This window comes from Microtus oregoni, unplaced genomic scaffold (genome assembly GCF_018167655.1).
Source record: "Microtus oregoni isolate MIOR12 unplaced genomic scaffold, Mior012 000034F_ref0000314, whole genome shotgun sequence".
NCBI lineage: Eukaryota > Metazoa > Chordata > Mammalia > Rodentia > Cricetidae > Microtus > Microtus oregoni.
In genome coordinates this window covers 13,100,163-13,116,513 of record NW_024543093.1, presented here as the reverse complement: position 1 = coordinate 13,116,513, position 16,351 = coordinate 13,100,163, and the positions used below count along the sequence as shown (strand labels likewise).

Sequence of the window (16,351 nt, the reverse complement as noted above, 5' to 3'; positions counted from 1 at the left end):
TCCAAAGGAAATTCCAGTTCCAACCATTATAGATGGGATTGCCTAATGTCCTTTAGCCCATCACAATCCATCCCCTCTCACCAGGGCACCCCTAGATAAATATCAGCCAATCAGGAGTCATAACCTTAGAAATCCCTCACCCTAACCTCTGATATTATTTAAAAAAAAAAAAAAACATCCCAACTGAGCTCACGGGTCTCTGATTGTGCCAACGCTTTAAACAGAGAGTCTGAGTTTGAGCTTGAAAAAGAATAAAGTCTCTTTGCTTTTACATATGGGACTCAGTCTCCTTGTTGGTTTTAAGGGGGGATTCCACAAACTGGGCACGTTTATCTGTTGAAATTTATCCCCAGTCCCCAACATTTACTCTTAAAGTGTCTGTTCTTGGAGGCACGGGTACTTTAACTTGACTTTCTAGCTTCCAGAACTATATGTTTTTTTTTCTTATAAATTGCCCTCACAGGTGTATGTCTACTAGCAGACATACACAGAAATTGAATTGGAAGAAGGAAATGGGGATTTAGTGTAACAAATCTTTCAAATATGGAAATCAATAGTGGGTATAAGTTGAAAGAGTTTTGACCTGAATGCTAGGGAAAGGCCTCTTTGGGGCTGTAGAGATGTCTTAGTGCTTAAGAACATTTGCTATTCCTGCAGAAAACCTGAGTTCAACTCTCAGAACCCATGTCAGAAGCTCATAACCTCCTTTAACTCCTGCTTTAGGGGATCCAACACCCTCTTCTGGACTCTGCAAGCATGCACATACAGACACTTAAAAAATAAAATAAAATCTTTAAAAGCCCATGTTATGACAGTAACTCAGAAGGCACTTCCCTTGAAAACTCAGGGAAAGAAAGAAGCCGTAGAGAAATCCTGAATCAGTGGTTCTCAAGCTAATGCTGAGACCCTGAAATACATTTCCTCATGTTGTAAAGACCCCCAACCACAGAAGTACTTTTGTTGCTGCTTCATAATTGTAATTTTGCTACTGTTATGAATTGTAATGTAAATATCTGTATTTTTCAATGGTCTTAGGTGACCCTTGTGAAAGGGCTGTTTGACCCCCAAAAAGGTTGTGACTGGCAGGTTAAGAACCACTGTCCTGAATTCTGTCAGACAGGATTCAAGTACCATAGAACTGAATTTTGATAGGGAGGGAAAAAGACAAAGACCACTCTGATAAGGTCTTTGAAAAGAGGAGATCTTGCTGGACACTAGAAAGCAGCCATTCTTATGATAAAATGGTAACAGCTTGACTTTGTTTTGTTCATGCCTTATATAATTGAAGAAGTTCAAAGTCAGATGAACACCTATGTTGCTGGGTTGAGTTGCTTGTATGATTCTTATTGTGGTTTGAATGGAAAATATATCTGCCTTAGCTCATGTATTTGAACATTCAAGCTGCAGCTGGTGGCACTGTTTAGGGGGCCATTGGAATCTTTGAGAAGTGGAGCCATATAGGCTGGGGAAAGGATCTGAGACTGTATAGCCCAGCCCTGGTAGTAATGAACAATGCCTTGAGAGGATAAATTTACTGTGCCATGCTTTGGTGTGGGAATTCATTCAGCCTTTTAGATACCAGCCATTAGGGTGTGGTCTGAGGTACTATAATCACAGACAGGAAGCTTGCTTAGCCCTTTTTTCCTTTCACTTGGTCGGTGGTCAGAGTTCAGTTTGCAGCTCCCAGTGCCCACAGAGCAGAAGAACACAGCAGCTTTCTATTGTGAGTGTTCCCTAATAGACATTGGTTATCCTTTGCTACGGGATCTCACGGACCTTCATTCACAGCGCTACAAGGCTTATAAAAACAAAATTATTTTTAACTTGTATAAGTCATAAGGAAGTTGCTCTACCCTGCTCTTGGGGAAGCTTGTCTTTGTTTGCTTCTCTGTGTAACAGTCCTGGCTTTCTGAGAAACTCACATTGTAGATGAGGCTGGACTTGAACTCACAAAGATCCACCTACCTTCACTGCCCAAGTGCTGATTAAAAAGACTGGGCCAGGACCAAACCAGAAAGAGTTTTCTAGGTAAGGCCCCAGCTATTGTAAGGCAAGGGATTATAGAAAAAAAAAGTTATAATTTTGAGGAGTCAAATCGACTTACCCTGTCTGGGCACAGGAAAGGCTTGATTTTATTACAGACATCCAGCAGGTGCTTCAGTCATACAAGCATGTATTTCATATGAAAGCAGAACTTAGCAGTCAACCTGTTTAATCTTGCAAGCCATTACTAGTAAGAAGAACTGAGGCTGTAAACTATTTTATAGCGCTCAGCAATTTTTTAATATTCATGCAGAGGGTCCAAATTCAGTGCCTAGCACCTACATCAGGCCACTCATAATCACTGATATCTCCAGTTCCATCAGAGCCAATGACTTCTCGACTCCTCAACACCTGTAATTCCTCATGCAAAGACACCTCCCCACCCCCACACAACATACAATAAATATTTTTTAAGAAAGAAAGAAAACTTAAAAAGTACTTTATTTAAAAAAAAAAAAGAAGAATTGATCTCCTCCCAGTTCTGAATGCAGAAACATTCAAGATCAGGAAACCTGTACTTAGTGAAGACATTCTTGCCACATCTTCATATTCAGAAGGTTGAGGGTCAAGAGAGAGTAACGTATTTCTACAAGACATTGTAGTACTGGATTTAGCTTGTAAAGGGACAGCCCTTGTGCCTAGACCACTCTCTTCTGTGAAAGATCACAGCACTAGTCTGTCGCCCTAGGAATTATTCTTTATACATAGGATTTTAAGGAAACATGGAGACGATAGCACAGAATCACACATCAGTTTCACATCAAGTCTAGGGCCTGAGCCCTGTATTTGAGAACCTGCGAATAAATTTTCATTTAGACTCATCATAATTACAAAGAAGCATTGATACCTGTCATGTTGGGAGTGCTGTGCCCAAGTCACAAGGTAAAAATATTTACCAGACCAAAATTGATATAAAAGGTTTTTCTTGTGGTTGTTTTTGGGTTTTGGTTTGGTTTGGTTTTTGGTTTTTCGAGACAAGGTTTCTCTGTAACTTTTGAGCCTGTCCTGCAACTCACTCTGTAGACCAGGTTGGCCTCAAACTCACAGAGATCTGCCTGTTTTGCCTCCTGAATGCTGGGATTAAAGGCATGTGTGGGAGCCCACAGATTTGACTACATTCCATTTTGACTTATGGTCAGAAAGCTGAAACCTATTCTTGACCCTCAAGGCTGTTGTGCCCAGATTCAGGACCCTGAAAGATTCCTCAAGAGACCAGATCTGATGGAAAAACAAAGAGTCTTTTTTTTATTATACCAGCATGCTGATCCTACACAAAGACAAGATATCATCAACCCCGAGAAGGGGGTGGGGCTTCTTCTAAGCCTTGCTGAGGGGAGTGTCTAAGGAAGTTAGGTCATTTTAGATATGGTTGGCTTAAGCAAGTGGAAATCATATCAGTACATTTTAATTGACTAGGACTAGTCAGGGGTCAGTCAGGGCTACAGTTTTCCATTTTGGGGCAGGCCTGGACAAATCCCAGGCCCTGTCCTGGAGCTGCTGTGGAGGCTGACTCAGGCCTGGCCTGGGTTAGTACTGTATCAGGTCTCCTCCTTGCTGTTGGGGGCGTTGGAGACTGATTGTCCCTTATTTGTATTGTTTCCTCAGAAACTGTTTGTCCAGTCTCAGGAAACTGAAACTGAGGTCTTGTAGTAATATGGGCTGCGTCCCCAGCACCCTGGGTGCCCACATGGCTAGCTTATGCTCCAAAATAACAACGCACAAACTGTATTCATTTAAACACTGCTTGGCCCTTTAGCTCTAGCCCTTACTGGCTAATTCTGATATCCCGATCAACCCATCTCTAATAATCTGTGAGAACTGGTCTTACCGGGAAGATTCTAGCCTAGTCCATCCTGGGTCGGAGCTTCATGGCGTGTCTGCCCGGGAGCGGGGCATGGCGTCTCTCTCAGGCATCTGCTCCCGAGAGGAGAGCTGTGGAGTCTGACCTCACTTCCTCTTCCTCCCAGCATTTTGTTCTGTTTACTCCACCCACAGGGCCAAGCAGTTTCTTTATTGCTTAACCAATGAAATCAACAGATTGATATATGACACTCCCACATCAAGGTCTGATCTCTGAGACTGAGCAGCCTGTTATGGCATCTGCTCAGTCCTCGCAGAAGGCCAGATAACTGGATGTTTGATGGAAGGTGTGGTTTACTAGATATCTTGATCCTTAAGGCAAGATAACTGAATGTTTGATCTAAGGCAGGGTTACTGGATGCTTTGAGAATTAAGAAAGTAATTACACTCATTTGTTTCTTTTATCACGCAAGGAAGTCTTTTGCCCTCCCCTTTTGCTTGAGGTATATAAGGGCTATGAGAAATAAATTTGGGTGGTTAACAGTATTCACCGGATGTCCTCATGACTCTATCTCCTGCTTCTTGTCTATTTCTTTCCTCAATCCTCACTCCCCTGCTTCAGGAGTGAGTCAGATAGGCTGACTAGTTTCCGACAAGCATGTGCCACCACCATTCAGCCAATATAAAAGCTTTAATAAAGAATGTACAGATGTATGTTATTGTGCTGATTGTGTTGTCTTTTGTGTTCTGGACTAGAGAAAGACATTTGATTCTGGGAACTTCTAAGAAAGGTATTTTGACTTTAAAAATGGAACTAAGGATTTTATGCTTTGGAAAAGAACTTTTGTCTGCTTTTGTCTCCACAGAGGATGAGAACCTGAGGATTTATTCCAGATTTATGTAGTTTGGTTCACGAAGACCCCCTGAAATATTGCAGTAAAATATCCCACAGAATGCAGGACCCCCGCTCAGCAGGAAGCAACCAGACAGATTGACGATGCCCAATTTCCCTAAAAGATTGTTTAAGTGGGGCCCCTTCAGTGGTTCCGGAACAGCAAGCCTGCTTTCCCAAGTTCCACTCCACTCCATGCACCAGTTTGGACCCAGAGCAAAAGTGGCTGGGGTCAGAGGGCAGCTGGAGCAGAGCTTTGCTGGGCGACTATGGCAGAAGGCACATTGCCCCCACCCAGTCAGTACCCAGTCTGGGGTATGCCACGGTGCTGACAGGAGTATTAGCAAATGCAGCAACAAATGCTGGAGCTGAGACAAGGTGGAGCCATAGAGATCCAGCTGCGCAGCCCCTCTGCATGCAGCATGGAAGGTAGCAGCAGGCAAGGGAAAGGCAGTGGTGGTTCCAGGCTCTGCGCGCCCAAAAGTCTGCAGCACAAGCGACAGGCTTTTCTACAGCACCTGAGACGTAGCTGCTGAAGGTCTCCAAGCCTGCCTGCTGCCCTAGCCGGTTGTGGTGGCACACACCAGTAGGATTTGCAAAGGAGATAGAAGCTGAACAACAACTGCCAAGCCATCCTAGAGATTTCAAGATCACCACGGGTGGCAGCTATTGTCACTGTTGCAGCCTCCTTCATGGCAACTAAAATTGTCATCAGCCAGATGGCTGCTGTGACTATCTTGTAGCTGGAACCAGCATTTAATATCATTCATGTTGACCATAGAATGAGCATGTTTGCTAGGGCATTTTTCAGCTTATAAGAGCAGTTGGATTTCTTGTGGGATTTGCATGTGGTTAGTTGCTCTTCTTTTTTCTAATTATATAAAAAAGGGGGGGAGTTTTTGGGAGCAGTAAACCCCCAGATCCTAAATTTCTGGTAAACAATTTCTAATGTTTGCAGCTACTTTGAGCACGAGACCCTCAGGAGTTCCTGATGGCAGGTGAGTGGTTTCTGGTGGGTTTGGCTGGGGCATGGTTATCAGTTAAAGATCCCTATATAAGTGGCTCTGGTACACAATAATTCCTGTTTCAAGGATTTTGGCATCAAGGATGACCTGTGTCTCTATGAGTCTTTGTGTGTTTTAATCACCTTGCCCGAATCACAAACTGTATGGTGGTGCATAGAGCGCAGATGGGTGTGGTGCACCACAATAATTTTATTATATTCTCAGAAGAAGAAGGAAGAGAGAAAAAGAAAGGAAGGAAGGAATGAAGGAAGGAAGGAAGGATGAATGGAAGGAGGGGGAGAGAGAGGAGGAGGAGGAAGGGAGAGGAAGGGAAAGGAAGGGGGAGGAGGAAGGAAGAAAGGAAGGAAGGAAGGAAGGAAGGAAGGAAGGAACGGTGGGTCCAGGATCATCACAAAAACCCAGTAATAAAGTCAACAGTTAGCAAAAACTGCTTTTATTCTTTTTTTAAAAACAATATAAAATGTATTTATTTATTTATTCTTATGTGTATGAATATTTTGCCTGCATGTGTGCCCCATGTGTGTGGGACCTACCTGCAGAAACCATGGAGATAGTGTCCTGATCATATCTCCTGGAACTGGGGTTACAGATGGTTGTTAAGCACTATATAGGTTCTGGGAACAAAGCCTATTCTTGATGTAGCCAAGGTTGTTTGAACTCCTTGAAATCCTACCGCCAGGGGTGTAATTAGGTATACAACAAACTCAACTCTAGCATTCATTTTTTTCAGAAGTTACTATTTCTAGGGACTGAAGAGATGGCTCAATAGTTAAGAATGCAGGCTGCTCTTCCAGAGGACCTAGGTTCAGTTCTCAGCACCCACATGTTGGTGACTCAACCACACTGCTTGTGCCCATATGGTTTTCTTCAGTGTGTAATTAATCAGACAAATTCAAAGACTAGAAAGCTTTCTTGCATAGTTTGCAGGATAGAGGGGGCTTTCTCTAAACCATGAACAAATCATTTCATGATGGAGAAACTGTGAGTAGGAACAGTGTGCCCATATTGATTGTGTTCACTGAGTGGATAAGTTACTTTTTTTGATGCCATGACAAAATACCAGACAAAAACGATTTACATAAATGCTGATTTTATCTCGGTTTTATGGAAAATGGTTCACTTTAGCAAGGAAGGCATGGTGTTGTGTTGGAAGACAAATGCTGGCAGTAGGTTAGTCTTCTCCTTTCTCAATTTTATTCAGTCTGGGCCCCAAGTCATGAGGTAGCACAATGAAATCCAAAGTGGGTCTTCCCTCCTCATCTCAATCTCTCTGGATATATCATAAGTGGTTTTTGGTAATTATAAATCTAGCTAGGTTGAAATATTAGCCATCTCCAAGTCTACCTCTTGTCAAGCTGATGCCCAGAAGCATCCTTTTAGTCATACATTCTATCCCTAGCCCTTACAGGTTCATGACCATTATCATAAAACAAAAAAATCAATTCTGACTTCAAAAGTCCCCACAGTCTAAGTACTTTAAACACTACTTAATAGGTCAAAGTTCAAAGATTTTTCTTTCTTAGACTCAAGGCAATCTTGGAACTGTGAGCCCTTAAAAATTTTTTAAAAAATTATAAAGCTCACAGTACAATAAATGATACAATAAACATTTCCATTCCAAAATGAAGAACTGAGAATATAGCATAAGAAAACTGTGCCAAAAGCAAGGCCGAAACCCAGAAGTACAATCTCCAAATCCTAAAGATCTTTGTCAGCATCTAGGGCTATCGTTGATACCATAGGGGCTCCATTAGCCTGTATACACCCACTCCTCCACTTCTGTACTCTGCAGCACCCATAGCACTAAACTGGTTCTACTCCCTGCCCCCTCAGCTGAACAACCATGGTCCTGGCATCTCCTGGAGACTCTGCTGTAACGCAGGGCTCACCTCCATAGCTTCCCAACAATGAAAGGAGACATTTTAGGACATCTTTTCATAGATTTGAATGTGCTACAGATTCCCTTCCTTGCAGGGAATGCACACGGGACACATATCACCTGGCCTTAGTGTACTTGGAGCGGGTCTCCATAACTCAGGTCAGGTCTTACATTTTTAATTCATGAAGGATGAAGGATGCTGTCAAGTTCTGCTGTTGGCTTGAGATGTAGACTGGTCCCCTTCTAGCAGAACTAGTCTACGTGCCTTAGTGGTTGAACCAGGAAAATTGTTCCCTAGGCAATTATTTTGAGCAAGAGATCACTTCAGCCTCTCCTTCCAAACCATTTTATATAGTTACAATGGGTGGGCTATGCTCTCAATGTTTCCTTCCTATTGTGCAAGTGCAAAGCACATGCTTTATTCTTAGATGAACTAAGCTTTTTAACAATGACAGCCCTCCACTGCAATGTTTTCCTTTTGTGCAACATTAAAATTGCTTATGGTTTTCTCAACAAACTAGATATCTTCTCTCTCTCTCTCTCTCCCTCCCTCCCTCTAAACCCAGGTAAGAGTGGTAAGCAATAACCATGACACACAGAATATTACACTGTCTTTAAATTGCCTTTGTCTAATAAAACATGTCTTTTAACTAAACCTCACTCAAATTCTTTGGACATGGGCAGAATGCAACCAGATTTGTCAAAATGAAATATGCATGGTTTCTCATCCATTTACCAAGAGAGAGATCATTCCTTTTTGAAACCTAAGGAGTAGTCTTTATTTTCTGAATTTCAATTGGCATTTTGGCCTTCCACACTCCCAACAAAATGGCTCGCTAAACCCTTTATAGCATTCCAGGGCTTCTCTAGCTCCCAGATTCACACTCTTCAGTACAGGGGTTTATTCCAGAGTGAATCTGTTCATGCCTTTGCAAGGAGCTGGACTACAAGAAGGCTTTCCCACACTGCTTACATCTGTAAGGTTTCTCTCCACTGTGAATCTTTTTGTGGTACCAAAGGGAACTGTGATATGTGAAGGCTTTACCACATTGCCTGCACACATATGGTTTCTCTCCACTATGGAACCTCTCATGGTCTTGAAGGGAACTGTGGAGAGTAAAGGCTTTACCACACTGGCTACATACAAAGGGTTTCACTATACTGTGTGTCTGCTCATGTCTCTGAACCTGATTCAAAGAAGGGAAGGCTTTCTCACAGTGCCTACAAACATAGGGCTTCTCTCCACTGTGAATCCTTCCGTGACGTTGAAGGGAACTGGAAAAAGTGAAGGCTTTTCCACATGGCTTACACACATACGGTTGCTCTCCATTGTGAGTTCTTTCATGGCGTTGAAGAGAACTGTAAAAAGTGAACACTTTCCCACACTGCTTACACACACACAAGGCTTCTCTCCACTGTGAATCTTTTCATGGTACTCTAGGTAACTGTTTTTAGAGAAGGCTTTCCCACATTGTCTACATACATAGGACTTTATTCCAGTGTGTGTCTGTTCATGCCTCTGAACCTCACTCAAACATGAAAAGAGTTTCCCACAATGCTTACATGCATAGGATTTCTCCCCACGTGAATTCGTTCATGTCTTTGTAAGAACCTGCAAAACGTGAAGGCTTTCCCACACTGTTTACATCCATAGGGCTTCTCTCCAGTGTGGGTCCTTTCATGATGATAAAGGGAATTCTGTGTTCTGAAGGCTTTACCACACTGCTTACATACATAGGGTTTCTCTCCGATGTGAGTCCTTTCATGGTGATGAAGGGAATTGTGTGTAGTGAAGGCTTTCCCTCGTTGTTTACACACATAGGGCTTTTCGTCACTGTGAATCCTCTCATGGCATCTCAAATATTTGGGATGAGTTAAGGCTTTCCCACAATGCCTACAACCATAAGGCGTCTCTCCACTGTGGGTCTTTTCATGATATCGAAGGGCACTGTGGACATAAAAAGCTTTACCACACTGCAGACATTCATAGGGCTTCTGTCCACTGTGAATCCACTCATGTCTTTGCAAATATTTGTACAACATGAAAGATTTTCCGCATTGCTTACACTCATAAGGCTTTTCTCCGGTGTGAATCTTCTCATGGCATCAAAGGAAAGTATGTGTGGTAAAGGCTTTCCCAAACTGCTTACATGCATATGGTTTCTGTCCAGTGTGAATCCTGAACTAGTAGACGTTTTCTCACAGTACTTACAAGCATAGGGTCTCTCTTCATGATGCGTTTTTTTCATGGCACTCAAGGGAAGCAGCATTAGGGAATTCTTTCCCACAATGTTTACATACATACCGCTTCTCCCCAATATGAGAACGTAAATGCATAAACAGTGAAGCGGACTAGGGAAAGTCTTTAGTATACTTCTTACACTTGCCTGAACCATCACCCTTGTGTGCTCTCATTTGTCTTTCAACACCTGCATTGTTCCTGAGTTCTTTCCTATGCTGTTTGCACACATCTGGTTTCTTCAAAGCAGGGACTGTTTCATGTATCTGGAAGGGATTATCACTAAAAGTTTCCCTATGTTGCTTACTTTCATCAAGTTTCTCTTCAGTTTGAGTTCTTGCATACCTCAGATGGCACTGGGAAAAGCTGGAGCTGTTTCTGCATTCCTTACATTCATACAGTTGCTTGGCATATTCCTGATAGTCATATGATCTGTGACCATTCTGAACTGTGACAGGCACATCGGGATATATCTAAGAACTGTGGGTCCAGTCTGGCCTGGACTGGTTTTGAGTGTGTGTGCAGCAAGGCAAACTGTGTCTTCTGAGTGAAGATTTTAGAACAAATCCCCTACTTCTCATCTTCCACCCATGCATAATTGGGTGAACACAGGATTAAAATAAGACTCACCATGAGAAGAGACACTTATTGCGTCAAAGGCCCACCTCATCTAGGCCTGTCAACCGAAACCAAAATCTATCCTCACTATACCCATTCCCAACCAAACTCTTCCTTTACTTAAACTGTGTACAAGGAAGCCCCAGCCTTTTAAGGACTTTTCCAGTCAGGTGGCCTGCTGTCCCTCTAGACAATGTCACAAATGCTCCCATGGTTTTGCGTAGAAGAAAGTTGCCTTTACTCCTTTTACACTCTGTGTGTCAGCCCTTATTTCAAATCTCTGGGTTTGAGACCTACAACCTAGAAACGCCTGATCTAGACCATAACAACCAAGGCTACACAGAGCAGAGGTTCGCAGCCTTCCTCATGTTGCAACCCTTTCATTACAGTTCCTCATGCTGTGTGACCCCCCAACTATAAAATTACTTTTATTACTACTTCATAACTGTAATTTTGCTACTGTTATGAAGTATAATGTAAATATCTACCTGCTAATCAACCCCAAGAGGAGGTTGCAACTCACAAGCTGAGAACTACTACCATAAACACTGCCTCAATTAATTAATTCATTACAAATTATTAACAATAGGGGCCAGAGTGATGACTTAGTGGTTAAGAATACTGGTTGTTCTTCCAGAGACCCCAGGATCAATTCCCAGAGTCTATATAGCAGCTCACAACCATTTCTAACTCCCATTGTAGGAACAGCAATGCCATGTTCTAGCTTCCATGGGCATCAGGCACATAGACATATATTATACATCCAGAATATTCATACACATTAAAAGAATAATAATACATTTAATAATTTTTAAAATGTTAATAATAAAGACGTGTCTATGCTACCTTCAAAACCAGGCATCAAAAAGGAGAAAATTATTTAGCATCTAAGTGTCTTAAGTTAGAATAAATGTTTTAGAAAAATTTTAATACACAATTACATCTACCTCATTGTCATCCAAAAATGTATTTATTTTCTTGACCATCATTGAAAAATAATTTTCCTTATTTCTTTCTTTTAACATTTTAATCATGTATAGGTATGTATGTACGTACATACATATGTATGTATGTGTATGTATTATATACAGTTTCCTTTTATTTCATGTGCATTGATATTTTGTCTGCATGTGTGTCTGGGTAAAGGTGTCAGATCCCCTGGAACTGGAGTTCCAGACAGTTGTGAGCTGCCGTGTGGGTGCTGCGAATTGAACCCTTTGGAAGAGTAGCTAATGAATGCTCTTAACCACTGAGCCATCTCTCTAGCCTCCAATTTTCCTTATTTCTAAGGTTTTAATTTCTAGTAGAATTCTGAAGACTGGTCCTAAAACTCCGTTCCCTGCCTCCCCAAAAGCAGAACAGGTGAAGAAATACAAGATACTATGGCAAGTAAAAAGTGAGTAAATTTAAAAAGAAAATGATAATAACATATGCGAGCTGGCAAAGTGGTTCAGTGGGTCTAGGTGCTTGCCTAAGATCAATCATACATCAGAAAACAGCAAACCAGCTCCAGCTAGCTGTCCTCTGACTTCCACATGCACACTGTGGCATGGGTGTATGCACCACACACACACACATGCGCGCACACACACACACACACACGCACACATTTAAATACATAAAAATAATATGACCATACCAAGCTCCCTCCCAATTTGTACCTTAAATCCCATAGATTAGTAAGTCTCTCAGATCTCATAGAGAAATCTCTTTGTTCAGAGACTATCAGTGAGTGCAGAAGCTCACAGGTGGTCAGGATGCCAAGAATAAATGTCTACGGAGCTCTCAGCCACAAACGGGATGCCTACAGCATATCACTACAACCTGCCTCTGCAGTATGGCTCAGCGACCACCACGAAGGAGAGGCTAAAAGATCCGACCAGAGTAAAACAGTATCTTCTGGGTATAATGCTGCACCCATGACCTCACAGAAGCTGTGGCTGACTGCACGAGACCTGCCCACGACCAAGGCATCAACATTCCAACACGGAGAGGGAAAGGGCTCACAAGCAGAGCAGTTACTCCTAAATGAGGAGCTGATTGACAGCTGATGACTTCTGGAGTAGAAAGACTTGATTAGGAGAATTTTTTTTGTTGTTTTTGCTATGTGCATTGGTGTTTTGCCATGGGTGTCCATTCCCCCGGAATTAGAGTTATAAACAGTTGTGAACTGTAGTGTGGGTACTGGGAATTGAACCCGGGTCCTCTGGAAGAGCAGTCAGTGTTCTTAACCCCTGAGTCATCTCTCCAGCTCAGGGCTGGTTTTCTTTAAGAATGTACCTCCTAGTAGATCAGCTGCTCTCCATTGATTTGTCCCACATCTATCAGTACAAAGGCAGCATAAATTGGAATCAAACAGTAAACTAAAACAAAGAGGACAGATTCAAAGGTGGAAAGTTGGGAGGCATGAGAACAGATCTGGGAGGAGTTATGGGAAGTTAAGAGTGATGATCCATATACACTATATGCATATAAGACTTTCTCAAAAAATCCATAAAATGTTATATTTAAAATGCAAAAAGGGCGAGGTGCATAATAACAACAATAAAAATAATTAATGTAATGTAAACTCAGCTATTTAAATGTTCCCCTAAAATCTAAGTGTCACTGCCTCTTTGGATGTTATGTTTGACGTTGTTATGAAAACTGGAGAAGCTAACCAGGCGGTGATGGAGCACACCTTTAATCCCAGCACTCGGGAGGCAGAGGCAGGTGAATCTGTGTGAGTTTGAAGCCAGCTTGGTCCACAGAGCAAGTTCCACGACAGTCAGAGCTATACAGAGAAGCCCCATTTTGGAAAACAAAATAAAACATAAAAGACAGACAGAAAGACAGGAAGGAGAGGAGAGAAGGAAAAGAAGAGAAAAATTGAAGATGCCAAGCATGGTGTTGCACACCTATAATTTCAGCTTTATGTCGGTGAAGGGAGAAGTTGTTACCAGTTCAAAGCCAACCTGAGCTACAGAGTGAATTCCATGCCAGGACAGCCAGAGAGCAAGATTTTGTCTCAAATAAATAAACAAGTAAATAAATCCAATGAAGAAAGGAAGGTGGGTGAGAAAAAAGAAAAGCACTCCGTGGGCCCTTAATGAGGGGAAAAAAACACTTAATGAGGAAACCAATTAAGCCCGGGTCAGTTTGGGATTAGAAGCAAGGTATGTCTGACTCGAGTTTTGGTGTTTTGTTTATTTGCTAAGAACAGAATGTCATGAATCTCAGACTAATGTTGACCTTCTGATTGTCCCACCTCCACCTCCCCAACCCTGAGACCACAGTCATGAGCCATAGTCTTCAGTTCCAGAAAGAAAAAAAAACAAAAAACAGATTGAAACAGCTAGGAAAATCCATACGAAGAACACGGGTTTGTGGGCAGGAGTCCCTGCCTTACATGTCAAACAACTTCAAGACGATCCTATCTGCTCTGGGCATTCAAGGCAGAGTGTGCCGGAGCCTGGCTCCTTCCCTGCAGATCTCACTTAGAAGTCGGTAGTCTCCCTCCACCCTCTGGGCCTCCAAAAGAAGAACTGGACAAGGACCCCTTGTACAGCCCAGCCCCGCTCAGGGTCAGCACCAAGGGCTCTCCAGACTCGGGGAGACGGGGCTTAAGGATGCTAGTGTCCTGACTATACTGTCCTTCCAGCCTCTGGCACTCGGCCCAACACCTACCATTTCCAGCTCCTGGGTTGTTCCGGGTCCTCCTCAAAGTAACAAGGACCCGAGCAGGTTTCACAGCGTGGCAGAGGATTTGTGCCTGGAGTCTCTGAGCTACATACTGGGTCAGAATTTATGGTGAAGTAAAAAAGGCCCGCACCTCCACTTCAGGCGGGGCTCCTCCTTCTACAGACTCAGGACTGGATGATCTGCACAGCTCCAGCGCCTCTCATTCGCTAGTGACGCAGGAGCCGCCCCTCTGAACCGTGAAAGACAACAGAAAGCCTCTTAGCTAGCTAGAGTCTGCGCACAAACCAGAGATCAGAGCATAGCATCTTAGCGAGCTATTCGACCGACTTTTTCACCTGGTGCATACCTGTCTGAGACTGGGAATTAGCATAATTTTAACAGAACTGGCCCTGCCTCTCCATAGTGGACTCTGATTTCCCTAGCTTTCCTGGGAGGTCTGGTCTGCTCAGGGAATTCCTTATTCCACGACTCCTTAAGACAACCCCTGATGTTGTGTAGCAACTGGATTTGAATCAAAATATTCTCCTCTGGAGCGAGGATCATTAGACACAGGAAGTAAAGGAAACGGACATGGTCCAGGAAAGAAATTAATCTTAGAAGTTCTAATGCTGCGACATTTTAATACAGTTTCTCATGTTATGGTGACCCGAACCATAAAATTATTTTTTATTTCTGCTTCATAACTGTAATTATGCTACTGTTATGAGTCCTAATCATAACAGCTAATATTTCCTATGTTCTTAAACGATCCCTGAAAAAGATCATTTGATGTCCAAAGGGCTTGCGACCTACAGGTTGAGAACCACTATTCTAGCTTCTAGCAGCTTCTGAAATTGAGATTCACGGCGTCTTTCCCCAAAATTATATAAACAGTAACTACCTAGGAGGGAAGATTCTCCAACAGGCCGAGCTGAAGGCGCCAGGAGGGGGGCTCTTCTGAGTCCTTACTGGTTTCTGGAGCAGCTGCTCGGAAACTAACTAGCATACAGGCTGAGCCCTCCAAGACCAGCAACCAGAGCAGTAGTTCCTGGGCATCACGTTGGGAATTGCCTTGGAACAGAGAGTTCTGTTAAACGCTGAGTTGTTGAATTTGGGGGAAAGTCGGGACATGTGTTCCCAACTCGGCCAGCACATCAGAGGTGCTGAGAAACAGCACCAAGGCATTCGAGAAAACAGGTGTTGCCTTGGTTCTTCAAGCGCCAAACAGCACTGGGTAGCCTGCAGAGAGCTGGAGATGAAGTCTGGGAGGATACTTCAGTTCTGGGGTTCCCAGGGGCAGCGGGAGCTGCCCCTTACACAGTGCACCCTGCTTCACGATGCTAAGCTCCGTGGCGGTAGTGGAGCACAGCCCTGGGAATCTGAGGTAAATCGATGGCTCCTTGGCCCTCGTTGCCTTCGTGGGAAGGCATGGGTATACTATTAATGTTTTTGAAAGGTCTATTGGTGATGGTGACATGCTTCAGAGGTAAAGGTTCTTGCCGTGAAAATTCGTTAACCGGAGTTTCACCCCCAGAATCCATGGAGCCATAGAGAGAGAGAACTGTCTTTACAACGGTTGTTCTTTGATCTCCATGTGCACGCTGAGGCACACATACTATCACATACCAAATGATGTTGATGATGATGACAACGATGTTTTCATTTTATTATTTATATGTGCCTGAGTATAGAAATGTGCTTTTAAATTCTGGTGCCTTTAGAAGCAGGAAGAGAGCATCCGATCAGGATGTGGAGTTACAGAAATTTAGGAGACATCCAAAAAGAGTGCTGGACAGGGAAGGCAAGTCCTCTGCAAGATTACTATGTATCTTACTTGCAGGGCCCTTTCTCCAGATCCTAATTAAAATTTCTTAACCAAAGACGGGCTGGAACATGGTGACTTACACCTAAAATCCCAGCACTTGGGGAGGTGGGAGTTGGAGGCTAGCCTTAACTATGTAGCAAGTTCAAAACAAACCTAGGCTACTTGAGAATCGGCTACATGCCCCACCCCTACATACACAAAACAAACACATAAGTAAAAATCATTTAAAAAATTGAGTTTTCACTCTTAGGGATAGGATTTGGAACCTCATAAACAGACTGAGGACTCGAGAGATGGATAAGAGTGGTTGCAGCTCTTGCAAGGGACATGAGTTTGGTTCCCAGCATGCATTTCAGGTACCTCATAACCA

At 43.0% G+C, this 16,351-nt stretch overlaps 1 pseudogene; it reads right to left on the bottom strand.

Annotated features, from left to right (window-relative positions):
• Positions 1–8,583: 8,583 nt before the first annotated feature.
• On the bottom strand, positions 8,584–10,548 carry LOC121432308 (annotated as a pseudogene).
• Between the last annotated feature and the right edge of the window lie 5,803 nt (positions 10,549–16,351).